Below are 13,041 nucleotides of genomic sequence, written 5' to 3'. Positions count from 1 at the left end.
TATGGTTTCTTTTGCTGTGCAAAAGCTTTGAAGTTTCATTAGGTCCCATTTGTTTATTTTTGTTTTTATTTCCATTTCTCTAGGAGGTGGGTCAAAAAGGATCTTGCTGTGATTTATGTCATAGAGTGTTCTGCTTATGTTTTCCTCTAAGAGTTTTATAGTGTCTGGCCTTACATTTAGGTCTTTAATCCATTTTGAGTTTATTTTTGTGTACACAGCATCATTTCTAATACTGCAAAATCAGAGACAATCCAAACTTCCAACAACATGGAACTGCTTACATATTAAGTGTTACATCCATTCAGTGGAACACAGCCCAACCATTAAAATTGATATTTAGATACATATTTAATTGTATTGAAAGCTATTTACAACATTTTAAAATCAAAATGGGTTATACAGTATTATCTAATACAGAATGATTCTATTAATATACACAACTATAGGAAAAGATTCAGGTGGAGTGTGCTAAGACTTTTTTTTTTGTTGAACTTTTGAATTTTATTTTATTTATTTTTTTATACAGCAGGTTCTTATTAGTCATCAATTTTATACACATCAGTGTATACATGTCAATCCCAATCTCCCAATTCATCATACCCCCTCCCCCACCCCCCACCGCTTTCCCCCCTTGGTGTCCATACATTTGTTCTCTACATCCGTGTCTCTATTTCTACCCTGCAAACTGGTTCATCTGTACCATTTTTCTACGTTACACATATATGTGTTAATATATGATATTTCTTTTTCTCTTTCTGACTTACTTCACTCTGTATGACAGTGTCTAGATCCATCCACATCTCTACAAATGACCCAATTTTGTTCCTTTTTATGGCTGAGTAATATTCCATTGTACATATATACCACATCTTCTTTATCCATTTGTCTGTCGATGGGCATTTAGGTTGCTTCCACGTCCTGGCTATTGTAAATAGTGCTGCAATGAACATTGGGGTGCATGTGTCTTTTTGAATTATGGTTTTCTCTGGGTATATGCCCAGTAGTGGGATTGCTGGATCATATGGTAATTCTATTTTTAGTTTTTTAAGGAACCTCCATATTGTTCTCCATAGTGGCTGTATCAATGTACATTCCCACCAACAGTGCAAGAGGGTTCCCTTTTCTCCACACCCTCTCCAGCATTTGTTGTTTGTAGATTTTCTGATGATGCCCATTCTAAGTGGTGTGAGGTGATACGTCATTGTAGTTTTGATTTGCATTTCTCTAATAATTAGTGATGTTGAGCAGCTTTTCATGTGCTTCTTGGCCATCTGTATGTCTTCTTTGAAGAAATGTCTATTTAGCTCTTCTGCCCATTTTTGGATTGGGTTGTTTGTTTTTTTAATATTGAACTGCATGGGCTGTTTACATATTTTGGAGATTAATCCTTTGTCCGTTGATGCGTTTGCAAATATTTTCTCCCATGTTGAGGGTTGTGTTTTCGTCTTGTTTATGGTTTCCTTTGCTGTGCAAAATCCTTTAAGTTTCATTAGGTCCCATTTGTTTATTTTTGTTTTTATTTCCATTTTTCTAGGAAGTGGATCAAAAAAGATCTTGCTGTGGTTTATGTCAAAGAGTGTTCTTCCTATGTTTTCCTCTAAGAGTTTTATAGTGTCCAGTCTTACATTTAGGTCTCTAATCCATTTTCTAAGACTTACTTTTAATTTTAGTTTTTAAATCAACATATTGTAATGTACAGTTTTATGAGTTTTAACTATGTATAAATTTGGCTAACCACCACAACAATCAGGACAGCCAGATCTATCACTTCAAAAAAAATCCTTGTGCTGCCCTTTTGCGTTAACTCCAAATCCCTGGCAACCACTAATGTGTTCTCTGTTGCTATAGCTTGGCTTCCAGAATGTCATAAAAATGGGGTCATACAGTATATAATTTAAAAACTTACTTCTTTCACTCGGTGTAATGCCTTTGTGATATGGCACTAATAGTTCCTTTCTTTTTATTGTGAGTAATATTCCATTGTATGGCTGTACCACAGCTGTTTACTCATTCATCTGTTGAAGAACACTGATTTTTTTCTTTTTTTTTTACTTTGAGGATACTATGAATAGAGCTATAAACATTTGTGTACAATTTTTACTTTCTAAAAACCTACCAAACTGTTTACAGATGGTTTTATGTTTATACTTTCTCACCAGCAATGTATGAGAATACCAGTTACTCTGCATTCTTGCCAGCACTTAGTATTGACAAGGTTTTTTCCTTTTTTTTTTTTTTCTATTTTAGTCATTCTAATAGGTGTGCAGTGTTCTCTCATCATGGTTTTCATTTTCATTTCATAATGGCTAATGAAGTGAACATCTCCTTATGTGTTTATTTGCCATCAGTAGGTCCTCTGATAAAGTGTCTATTCAAGTCTAGTGTCCATTTGAAAAATCAGACTGTGTGTTTTCTTTTGATTGAGTTTTGAGAGTTCCTTATATATTCTTGTTATAAGTCCTTTGTCAGATGTGTGATTTGCAACTACATTCTCCCAGCATTTACCTTGTCTTTTCATTTTTTTAATATTATCTTTCATAGAGACAAAGTTTTTAATTTTTATGAAGTCTGATCAGTTTATCATTTTTTTCTTTTATGTATTGTGTTTTTTGTGTCGTAACTAAGACATTTTTGCCTAACCTTAGGTCATGAAGATTTTCTCTTATTTCACTTTTAAAAGTCTTATAGTTTTAAATTTTATCTTTATATCTGAGATCCATTTTAAGTTAATTTTTTTCTAGAATGTGTGAGAATTAGGTTGAAGTGGTTCATATACTTGCATATAGATCTTCAGTGGTCCCAGCATGACTTTTTGATAATAAATTAAATTGTTTTTGTGTCTGTGTAAAATATCAACTGACTATGCTTGTGTGAGTCTATTTACGAACTCTGTATTCTGTTCCAATGATCTCTGTGTCTCTTCTTTTGCCAAAACCACACTGTCTGATTACTTTATCATAGATCTTGAAATTAGGTAGAGAGAATCCTCCAATCTTATTCTTCTTTTACAATTTTGTTTTGGTTATTCTAGTTCCTTCACCTTTCTATATAAACTTTAGAATCAGCTCCTTTGTATCTACCAAAAAAAAAACCTTGCTAGGATTTTGATTGGAATTTGATTAATTCTATATATCAGTTCATAAAGAATTGATATCTTAACTATACTGAGTCTTCCAATCCATGCACATGGTATATATCTCCATTTGCACTAAGATTTTAACAAGGTTTTTGGTTAGATTATGGTCGTTTTCTTTTTGCTTATTTGCTTACTTTGATAGTGTCTTACTTTCAATATTTATTGTTATTTTTTTTTTTTAAATGTGGATTTCCTCTTTTAAAATTTATTTATTTATTATTTATGGCTGTGTTGGGTCTTCGTTTCTGTGCGAGGGCTTTCTCTAGTTGCGGCAAGTGGGGGCCACTCTTCATCGCGGTGCGCGGGCCTCTCTCATTGCGGAGCACAGGCTCCAGACGCGCAGGCTCAGCAATTGTGGCTCACGGGCCTAGCTGCTCCGCGGCATATGGGATCTTCCCAGACCAGGGCTCGAACCCGTGTCCCCTGCATTGGCGGGCAGATTCTCAACCACTGCGCCACCAGGGAAGCCCTTATTGTTATTTTTAATTCAAAAATTGAAAGGCCTTTCAGTAGGCAATGGACATGGCAGATCAGGAGAAGAGTAGAACTGGAGATTAGAGATGTCCATCATGGAGAGTTGGAAGCAGACCCATTTGCCAGTGGAGTGAGGGATTCCAGTATATAGATATGGCACCTGGAGAGTATGGTATGGGGTAGCTGTTGTTCAGAATCAGGGAGTACCAGGGAGAAGAGGAGTTTCCAGCAGAAAGTCAGCCAATGATGAGACAATGTCACATGCTGGTTCAGGGTCTGGGCATTGTAAGAGGTTAGGAAGCAGGGTCTTAGCTACTGGGATTCAGGAGGGGGACATTCAGTCTCTCATTGTAGTAGAGATGGTTAGCACAGGTCTGGGATAGGAAGCAGGCATTCTGGCTACTAAAACTGGAGTGCACACGGAGGGGTATGGGAGAGGAACAAGGCAGTAATCCAGATATGGACTTGACATCACTGTGGAAGGATTGGCCAGATCACTAGATTCTGAGTCTCTTGGAGACCTAAACTAAGGCTCCTGAAATTCTACTTGACTAAGTCCTAAATTGGTCCTAAGAATGGTACAGTGTTAAGCCTGAAGGTGGAATTCAAGTAGCCTCAGTTGTGACAAGAGGAGGAATGTTGGGGTAGAAAGCCAGGTGGAGCATTGCTCACTTGTTCACTTATTCACCCAGTATTTGCTACATGAAAGGCATTCTTATTGTTATTGCTAGTCGACAGCAATGCTGTCTACTTGTGGAATGAGCAGATAGTATGCCTACACACGCTTGAACACACCCACACATTCACACATGCATGTGCACATGCGCACATGCATGGGTGGTTGCACAGAAGGAATGGCAAGCATTGGCCAAATGCCAGCTGGGAAACCCACAGTGATACTGAGCCTTAGGCACTGGGAGCCCCATGGGTCAGTTCACAAGGTAGCTGCTAACATCAAAGAGCACTGGGAATGTCTCAGAACTGGGACAAAGGTGGCTGTTACCCTTAGGTCTTGTGACACCAGAGAATAAGTTGATGCATTTCCTTGGTATTGAAAAATATTCTAGGTGGCATTTGAACAGCTGAGCCTAAGGACACAATGAATTGGCCAAAAATAGGAAGGGGACCTATAAAAAATATATTAAATAGTTCTTGATTTAGGTAGCAACATGAATGGGGTAATTTTTTTTTTTCCAACAGGAAAGGGGATTAGCAGCTTCTTTTCAGCATCTAAAAGCAAGAAGACAACCAGTCTCTTGAACTTGAACTTGCTTATTATAAGCCCTTATCATAAACCATCTCTCTCTGTGTATCGATTTCTAGCCAGCGATTAACTAGATGTGACCTTAGAGCCTTGATAATAATAGCTGGGGGACTCACTCAACAGAGGGAAGCCTGCTAACTTTATGAACAAAGCAGGTATTTACAGACCCCTTCAGCCTCAGGCGAGTACTTTTCCATCCAGGTGGCATAAGAAGTCACAAACACAGAGCTCTGATGGGCCCCTGAACATGAGTTTGCATTGACCATCGGGAAGGATGAGGCAGTCTAGGCCTGACTGGAAATGACTCAGTGCCAAAATTGTGAAACCGGCCACCTGCTATGGAGGGTTGAAATTCAATGCCTACATCCCCATATAATAAGATTACTGATAATAATGTCATTCACTTTTGCATACATTATACTTTACAATTTTTTTGCATCCTTTATCATAATATTTTTTTCTCTATGATTCCATTTATATAAATTTCAAAAATAACTCAAGTAAACTATATTGTTCAGAGATGCATGCTTAGGTGGTAAAACTATACAGCAAATTAAGGAAATGATCACAGTAATGTCAGGAGAGCAGTGACTCTGGGGGGAGAGAGCAGGTATGATTGGGGAGGGGCACACGCAAGCCTTCTGGGGTGTGGCGTGTTCTATGTCTTCACTTGGATGGAGTTTACACAGGGATTTACTTTGCAATAATTTGTTAAGCTGTACATTTATGACCTATGCACTTTGTGCATGAGTTTATGTCTTACTTTACACACAACAAACAAAAAGCTGAAAAAGAAAAGAAAATCAGTTTCTTTCCTTTGCGTCATTCCAGCCATGATTGGTTGTTAGTTATTGAGATTCTAGTCTAGAGATGGCTAAAGCAAATGCAATATTTAACATGAGACTACCTTGGTGGTATTTTGGATATATTGATCTTTCATATCCCTTAATTAAAAAATATCAATCTCTCTATATAGTCCCAGTCTGAGAGTCCCATGGAAGGAGTACAGACTTGTTCAAAGTCACCAGCTAATGTCAGAGTTGGAACTCAATCCCAGGAGTTCTGACTCTACATCCAATGCTCTTGGGTGATGATACTCATATTTTTTTCCCAGCTTTAAAAATTCCACAAATATCTTTATTTCAAATTGAATTGAGTTGGGTATCTTGGCAAATGGTGGAATTGTCTTTTGGTTTTCAAACTTGCTTTAAAAGATAGAGAATGTTTGGCTCTATACTAGCTAGAGATGCCAAAGAAAGGTTCACTTAGTATTGAGAGTTAATCCAGTAGGAAAGATATGCCTGATTTCCTAGTCACCACAGCATCTTAAAAAATTAAAATCTTTTACATGTAAGATTCAACTCATTATAACATTTTTGTACATCAAATGTATTATGTGTTCATTATAAGCATTTAGAAAAATTCAGGAGAGATAAAGAAGGAAATAAAAACCACCCACAATCCCAACCTTCTGAGATAAGCATTGTTAAATTTTGATGTTTTTAATGTGTTTGATTAAAAAGTGTTAGCAAAATTGATATCCTAAAAATACTGCTTTGAAACTTTATCTTAACAGTATATTATGAACATTTTTTCTTATTAATAATCCTTCTATAACACATTTTTAAGGCCTGCACATTGTACAAACAGATGTATCATGTTTTTCAAAAAGCTAATTTCCTTTTGTTGGCTATTTGTTTTATTTCCAATTACTTCTATTGTAAATAACATCACAATAAGCATCTTTGTAAATGAATCTTTGCATATACCCATTATTATTTCCTTAGAGTAAATTCCTAGAAGTGAAAACATTGGGTCTGGGTCAAAGGGTATACACACTTTAAAGGCTTTTGATATACTTGCCAAATTACCTTTCAGAACGATTGTCTCAATTTATGCTCCCACAAGGAGTATATAAAACTGTTTCCCCCAGCCAAGCCAATGCTAAATATTCTAATCTGAAATGTAGAAAAAAAATTGTTTACTAATAAGGTTCCATTTTCTCCTGTGGTTTTTTAGCCCTCATGTTGATTTAGTCCTTTAGTCCTTCAAGAAAAAATGTGTATTATCTCTCTTATAGGAGTCTTGATGATCAAACATGAATTACAGGACTGAGATATCTCACCTGTCTATGCATGTTTAAAATTTTCCACTTAAAACATGAAGGGAATCCATTATTAATAAAAAGGAGAGTGGATTTTTGTCTGCGTTAACACTACAGTTCTCAACTGAATCACTTATTTACATACCTAATGCCCCATTAGGCGTTCTAAGCACACTTACATATTGTTAAAATACCTAATGATCATTCTTAGAAATGGGAAGTCAAACAAGCCCAGTGTATCAATTTGCCAGATTCAACAAACTCCTTGGCGGTGTGCTTACAAGACCCTATGGGGGACAGCAGTCAGGAATAGGCTAGACAGCATATTAGCTTATGAAAAGAGCTGTCGATGCAATCATAATCTACTTGCCTGCATTTCACTGACATTTTTTTCTGAGCTTATGGTGATAGAAAACTATTTCCCACATTCCTACTTAGGCACTCAGCAGAACGATAGGCAGGTTAAATCGCCATAAAACAAATCTTGCTATGATGTGAATCTTTCTGTAACTGAAAGAATGTTAGGCCCCAGGTGGAATTCCATGTATTTGAAATATTTTTTGATATCATAAAATCCTAACACAACAAAATAATTGGGACAGTACTTTGGTTTACATTCTGTTGGGATTTGACTTATCAGTGATAGCTTGATTAACAAGGCTTCTGGAAAGAAATCTGCTTTGATTAAAACATCAGCCTGGGGGACAGAAGTTTGGGAGAAGGATGGACTTGTTCTTTGTTATTCCAGAGCTCTAGAGGGTAGAACTAAGGTCAATAGGTGGAAACAGAGAGTCTGATTATAGATTTCTTAAGGAATATATTTCTAACAACCAGATCTGTTCCAAGAGTGGCTGCCTTGTGCGGTAGGAAATGCCCCTTTTCCTGTAAGGGTCCAAGCTCCTGTTGGAGGAGTAGGCAGAATGCTGAAAAGGAGTTTCCTTTATTGTGGGACCCAGGGTCTGTGTTTTTGGAGGGGATCACATGGACATTGCTGGGATGGGTTGCTCTACCACTGGCTGTTTACTAGGCAACAAGAAATGTGAGAAATTTCAAGTTCATATTTTTCAAAAGGCTTATTCTTTTTTGAATAATATGCTAGTCAAATACTGATTGCAAAGGTGAGGGCCAACATCAGCTGAGTTAGGCCAAAGTGACAGGTTAGATTGCTTTCCCCAAATCTCAAAAACATCTATTTCTTTCTCACAGAAGCTTCGTTGAAGGCTGGAGGGTCCTCCAAGGCAGCTCTCTTTCAATCAGTGACTTAAGGATTTAATCTAGTTTAATTTTGCCTCACACCTCTCTTAACATATGACTTCTAGGGTCTCCATGGCAAGGGAAGAGAAAGCATGGAAGACTTACATACATTTTTCTATTCTTTTACTTATGTCACTTCTACTTATTGTCCATTGGTCAGAACTAGTCACATGGTCCATTGTAGTTGCAAAGGAGAGTGGGAAATACAGTCTTCCTGTGTCCCTAGGAAGAGATAAGTGAAGTAGGTCTTGTGAACCTATAGCACTAGTTTTTGCTCCTGAGTTTTCTTTACTTTTATATTCTACCTTAAAGAAAAATAATGTGAACTTTATCCCATCATAGAACAAGTTGTAGCATGACTTACGCTTTACCGCAGTTGCAGAAAGTTTGTCTGGTCTGAGAAGCTGGGGATAGGTTTTCTCCATGTGCATCCTTGCCCTCTTTCCTGATGCTTTACTTATTTGGAGTAGGGTTATCAAGAGCCTCTATATAGTTCTAATATATAGTTCTAATATTTTTCTGACTTTCAGCTCTGGATTCGGTAGTCCTGGGCCTTCTGAACAATCGCTGTTGAGGAAGAGGAGTGTATGAGTTTGCTAGGGTCATCAAAACAAAGTACCACAAACTGGGTAGCTTAAACAACAGTAATTTGTTGTCTCATAGTTCTGGAGGCTAGAAGTCTGAGATCAAGATGTTCTTTCTGAGAGCTATGAGGGAGAATCTGTTCCATGCCTCTCTCCTAGCCTCTGGTGATTTGCTGGCAGTCCTTGGTGTTCCTTGGCTTGAAGAAGTATCTTCTTGATTTCTGCCTCCATCATCACCTGGCGTTCTGCCTGTATGTGTGTCTCTCAGTATCCAAATTTCTCCTTTTTATAGGGACAACAGTCATTTTGGATTAGGGACCACCCTAATGATCTCATTTTCACTTGGTGACCTCTATAAAGACCTTGTCTCCAAATAAGGTCACATTCTGAAGAAAGAGACCTGAGTCTCTGTGCTTTAACCTATAAGAAGAGGAGGATGGATGGGTGAACTTTGAACTTCTAGCCTGATCTGAGCCTCCGATACACAGTTAGTGACACTATAAGATATAATGACATCATGATAGAAGAATTCATGACTAGAAGGGTCTATGTGGCTCTCTGAGTCCCTAATTTCCTATTACAACATGGCTTAGGTGCAGGGAAAAGAGGTCACAAATTGTGGCTTATGTTTTTAGGGTCTCACCTTGGCAGGCAGGCTTGAATGCAATCTCTCTCTCTCTCTCATATACAAACAGTTATATGCACACAGCTTTATTTTTGAATAGAAAAAGGAGATTTTTTAATAGTAGAGTTTTAAAAAAAACTCCTCCCTTCTTTTTTTCCTGGAAAAAGATGAAATCATCTATTTATTCTGGACCAATTACAAGCACTAGAAAGCACAAGAGGAAGAGAAAGCTTGATCACAAATAAATATACAATGGGGGAGGGGGTATGGAGGAAACTGTTATTGATTGGCCTTGTAAAATCTGCTGCTGAATTGATAGCAATTTCTGGAAACGCCAGACATTTATTTTGTGCGGCTTGAACAGCGGAGATAATAATAAACGTACTTACGAAGTGGGTCTCTTGACACTATTTCCTTGAGCCCCTTATAAGAGCACACATACATAATGGGTGTGACAGGTCTACAGCCATAGTGAATAGACTTCAGATTTAAACCCCAGGCTGAGTTGCCCACCCCCGCCTCTCCACTGTGTTGGACATAGCATTTGAATAAGTCTCTATTAAAGAAACACAAACAATTCTTGCATGAAGAGGTGGGAGAGGTGTCCTCATCAGCTGTGGAAAGGCAAGCCTGGGCTTATTCTGATGCTCAGGGAAGAAAATCAGATGCTGAAACTGCTGGACCCTGCCCTGCCCTTCTGAATTTCTGGACCTACTCTGTTCATTGTTTCTTTCTAACAATGGGCAGCATACCTTATCAGGATGCTCCCTCACCCCTACCCATTATCCTCACCTAGTCCCTTCTCCCACTCCTTGTGCAAGGGCATTTGATAATCTTGCCAGGGCCAGTAGGCCTAAGAAAAGACTCAGGGGTGTAACCGAATAGAGAAGTTGCTCGGTGTGCTTCAGCATTGTAAAAATAATTACTGTTTATCGAGTACCTATTAGGTGCTATGTACTTTAAACTCATGACCTCATTTATTTCTCACAACAACATTTTGAATTATTATTCTTTAAACAGTTTTTTGTAAGAAAGTGAAGCTCATCAAGGTTAAATAAGTTACCCAAGATCATGAAGTTTTTACAAAACTGAGCTAGATTTGAACACAGATCTAATTCTAGATTATTTCCATTCTTCTTTTGCCCGCTGGTGTGTAACAGGGACTGTGGGAGGTGAAGTTATAACATGAAGAGGGCCTTGAATGCCTGGTGAAGGAACGTCAACATTATTCCTGTGCAATAGGGAATGTATGAAGGTTTCTTTGAAAATATAAATGGTATAATCAGACAAGTTATAGAGAGATCTTTCTGGTGCTTGTGTTTAGGACGAACTGATGCAGGTAAACACACACGGTGGGAGACCATATAAAGGATACAGTAGCAGATATGGTGGGAGGCAAAGAGGTTCAGACTAGGAGAGGGACAATGGAATCACCAAGAAGTGGCTCTTGACAGTAACAGGAGTGGCCAATGTTTCTCCTTTTCCTTACTTTGTCTCTGGCTCCCTGCCCACCTACCTCACCTTCTCCTATTTTGGGATGGCGGGAGGATTCCCTGGAGAATATTCATTCCCAGCCTGGGCCTCTTGATGCAAAGTCAATGTCAAAGATGTTGTTGGATACGGATGCCTGCTGAGCTAGGAATAGATGGAGATCACTTTTCCATCCTGCTTCCTTAATACATCTCCATTTAGTATGGTGCTGCTAAGGAGAATTTGAACTACTAATTTGGATGGTGGGAGACGATGTTCTTCTATAAACTGGTGGATTTCCAAATCCCTGGTTGTGTCCCGTCTCTTCACAATGAACCTATATTTTTGTGAGATAGTCTTTAGGCTCTGAAAACCAGTCTTTCCCTTGAGATCGGGATTGGTGGCGATAGTGATGCTTTCCCTCCAATTACTCAAGGAACCAGCTCTTTTCAGATGCTAAATCAATCCCAGTTTCAAGAGCAGGTCCTGAAAAATAGCTCCCTAAATATCTGAAGAAGGGAAGTCAAAAAGACTTCTTGGATGAACTGTCATGTGAGGACCCATGTGAGTTCATTCTTTAGATGCCTTTTGTGCATGTATTTTGTGCCATACCCTGTGCCGGGGCCTATGGAGGAAGCCAAGAAGAATCATACAGGGTTTCATCCTTCACAGTATAGTAAGGGGACATAAGTTCATGTTCATAAATAACTTCTATACAGTTTCACACCACAGAACTGCCACAGATAGTATAGGTCGTAAGAGTTCCAAGGGAAATAGGAAAGATAGGTTGCAGTTTTTGAGTGGTCCTAGAATGAGAAGAAAAATTATTTTGAAGTTGTGGGGTATTCCAGGTGTAAAGAATGACAATAGCCAGGTGAGGCAGTGAGAAAGCACAGAGTGTGCAAGGAATCCCAGAGAAGAATCCAAATTACTGCGATCCCAATTCACTGAGATTCATGTGGCCTATGGAAGGGAAGATTATGAGATTGAAGAGATGGGTTAGCGTCAGATAGAGTAGAGTTTAAACACCAGGCAGATGCAATAGCTCTACATACAAAAATTTGACAACTTCGATGAAACAAACCAGTTCCTCTAAAACTACTACAGTTTACCCAATACAATATAGACAATTTGAATAGCCCTATAATTATACAGAAATTGTACTCATAATTTAAAAAACTTTCGATAACAAAATCTCCAGTTCCAGATGGTTTCACTGAAGAATTCTTTCCAACATTTAAAGAAGAGTTAACAGCAATTTTACACATCTGCTAGAAAATAGAAGAGGAGAAAACAGTCTACAATTCATTTTATAAAGATAGTATCATCCTGATACTAAAATGACAAACACAGTACAAATAAAGAAAACTACAGACTAACATCCCCCATGAATATAGAAGTAAAATCTTAAAGGAAAAGGAAAAAAACCCAGAATGGAACAAAATAGAAAAAAATATAAATTAGAATTTATCAATTATGAAAAGAATTAGGCACCATGACCAAGTAGGGTCCAGAGATGCAAGCCTGGTTCAGTATTAAATAATCAGTTAATATTAATCCACCATATTAATTATCTAAAGAAGAAAAACCAAATGATCATATCAGTCAATGCAGAAAAAGCATTTGGCAGTCAGTAAGATTAAAAGACAAGCAACCAGCTGGGAAGAAAATATTTGCAAATCATATATCTGTTAAAGAACTAATATCTAGAATATATAGAGATATCTCAAAATTCAACAGTTAAAAAACAAACAACCTAATTTGAAATCAACAAAAGATATGAAGAGACATTTTACCAAAGACGACAAGTGAACATATAGAATAATAATTCAACATCATTAGAGATCAAGGAAATGCAAATTAAAAACACATGAGATACCACTATACACCTATTAAGAGTGGCTGAAATAACAAAAAATAGCAACAACACGAAGTGCTAGCAAGTATGCAGAGAAACTGGTTTCATGGGAATGTAAAATGATCTCATCTCTCTGGAAAACGGTTGGGCAGTGTCTTCAAAAAAGAAGTAAACATGCACCATCGTGCAACCCAGCATTTATCTCAGGGAGAAGATTTATGCTCACACAAAATCCTGTACATGAGTGTTTATAGCAAAAGTTCACAACTGCT

This window comes from Balaenoptera physalus (assembly GCF_965194825.1).
Source record: "Balaenoptera physalus genome assembly, chromosome: 4".
NCBI classification, from domain to species: domain Eukaryota; kingdom Metazoa; phylum Chordata; class Mammalia; order Artiodactyla; family Balaenopteridae; genus Balaenoptera; species Balaenoptera physalus.
Note: the sequence above shows the minus strand (reverse complement) of the source record.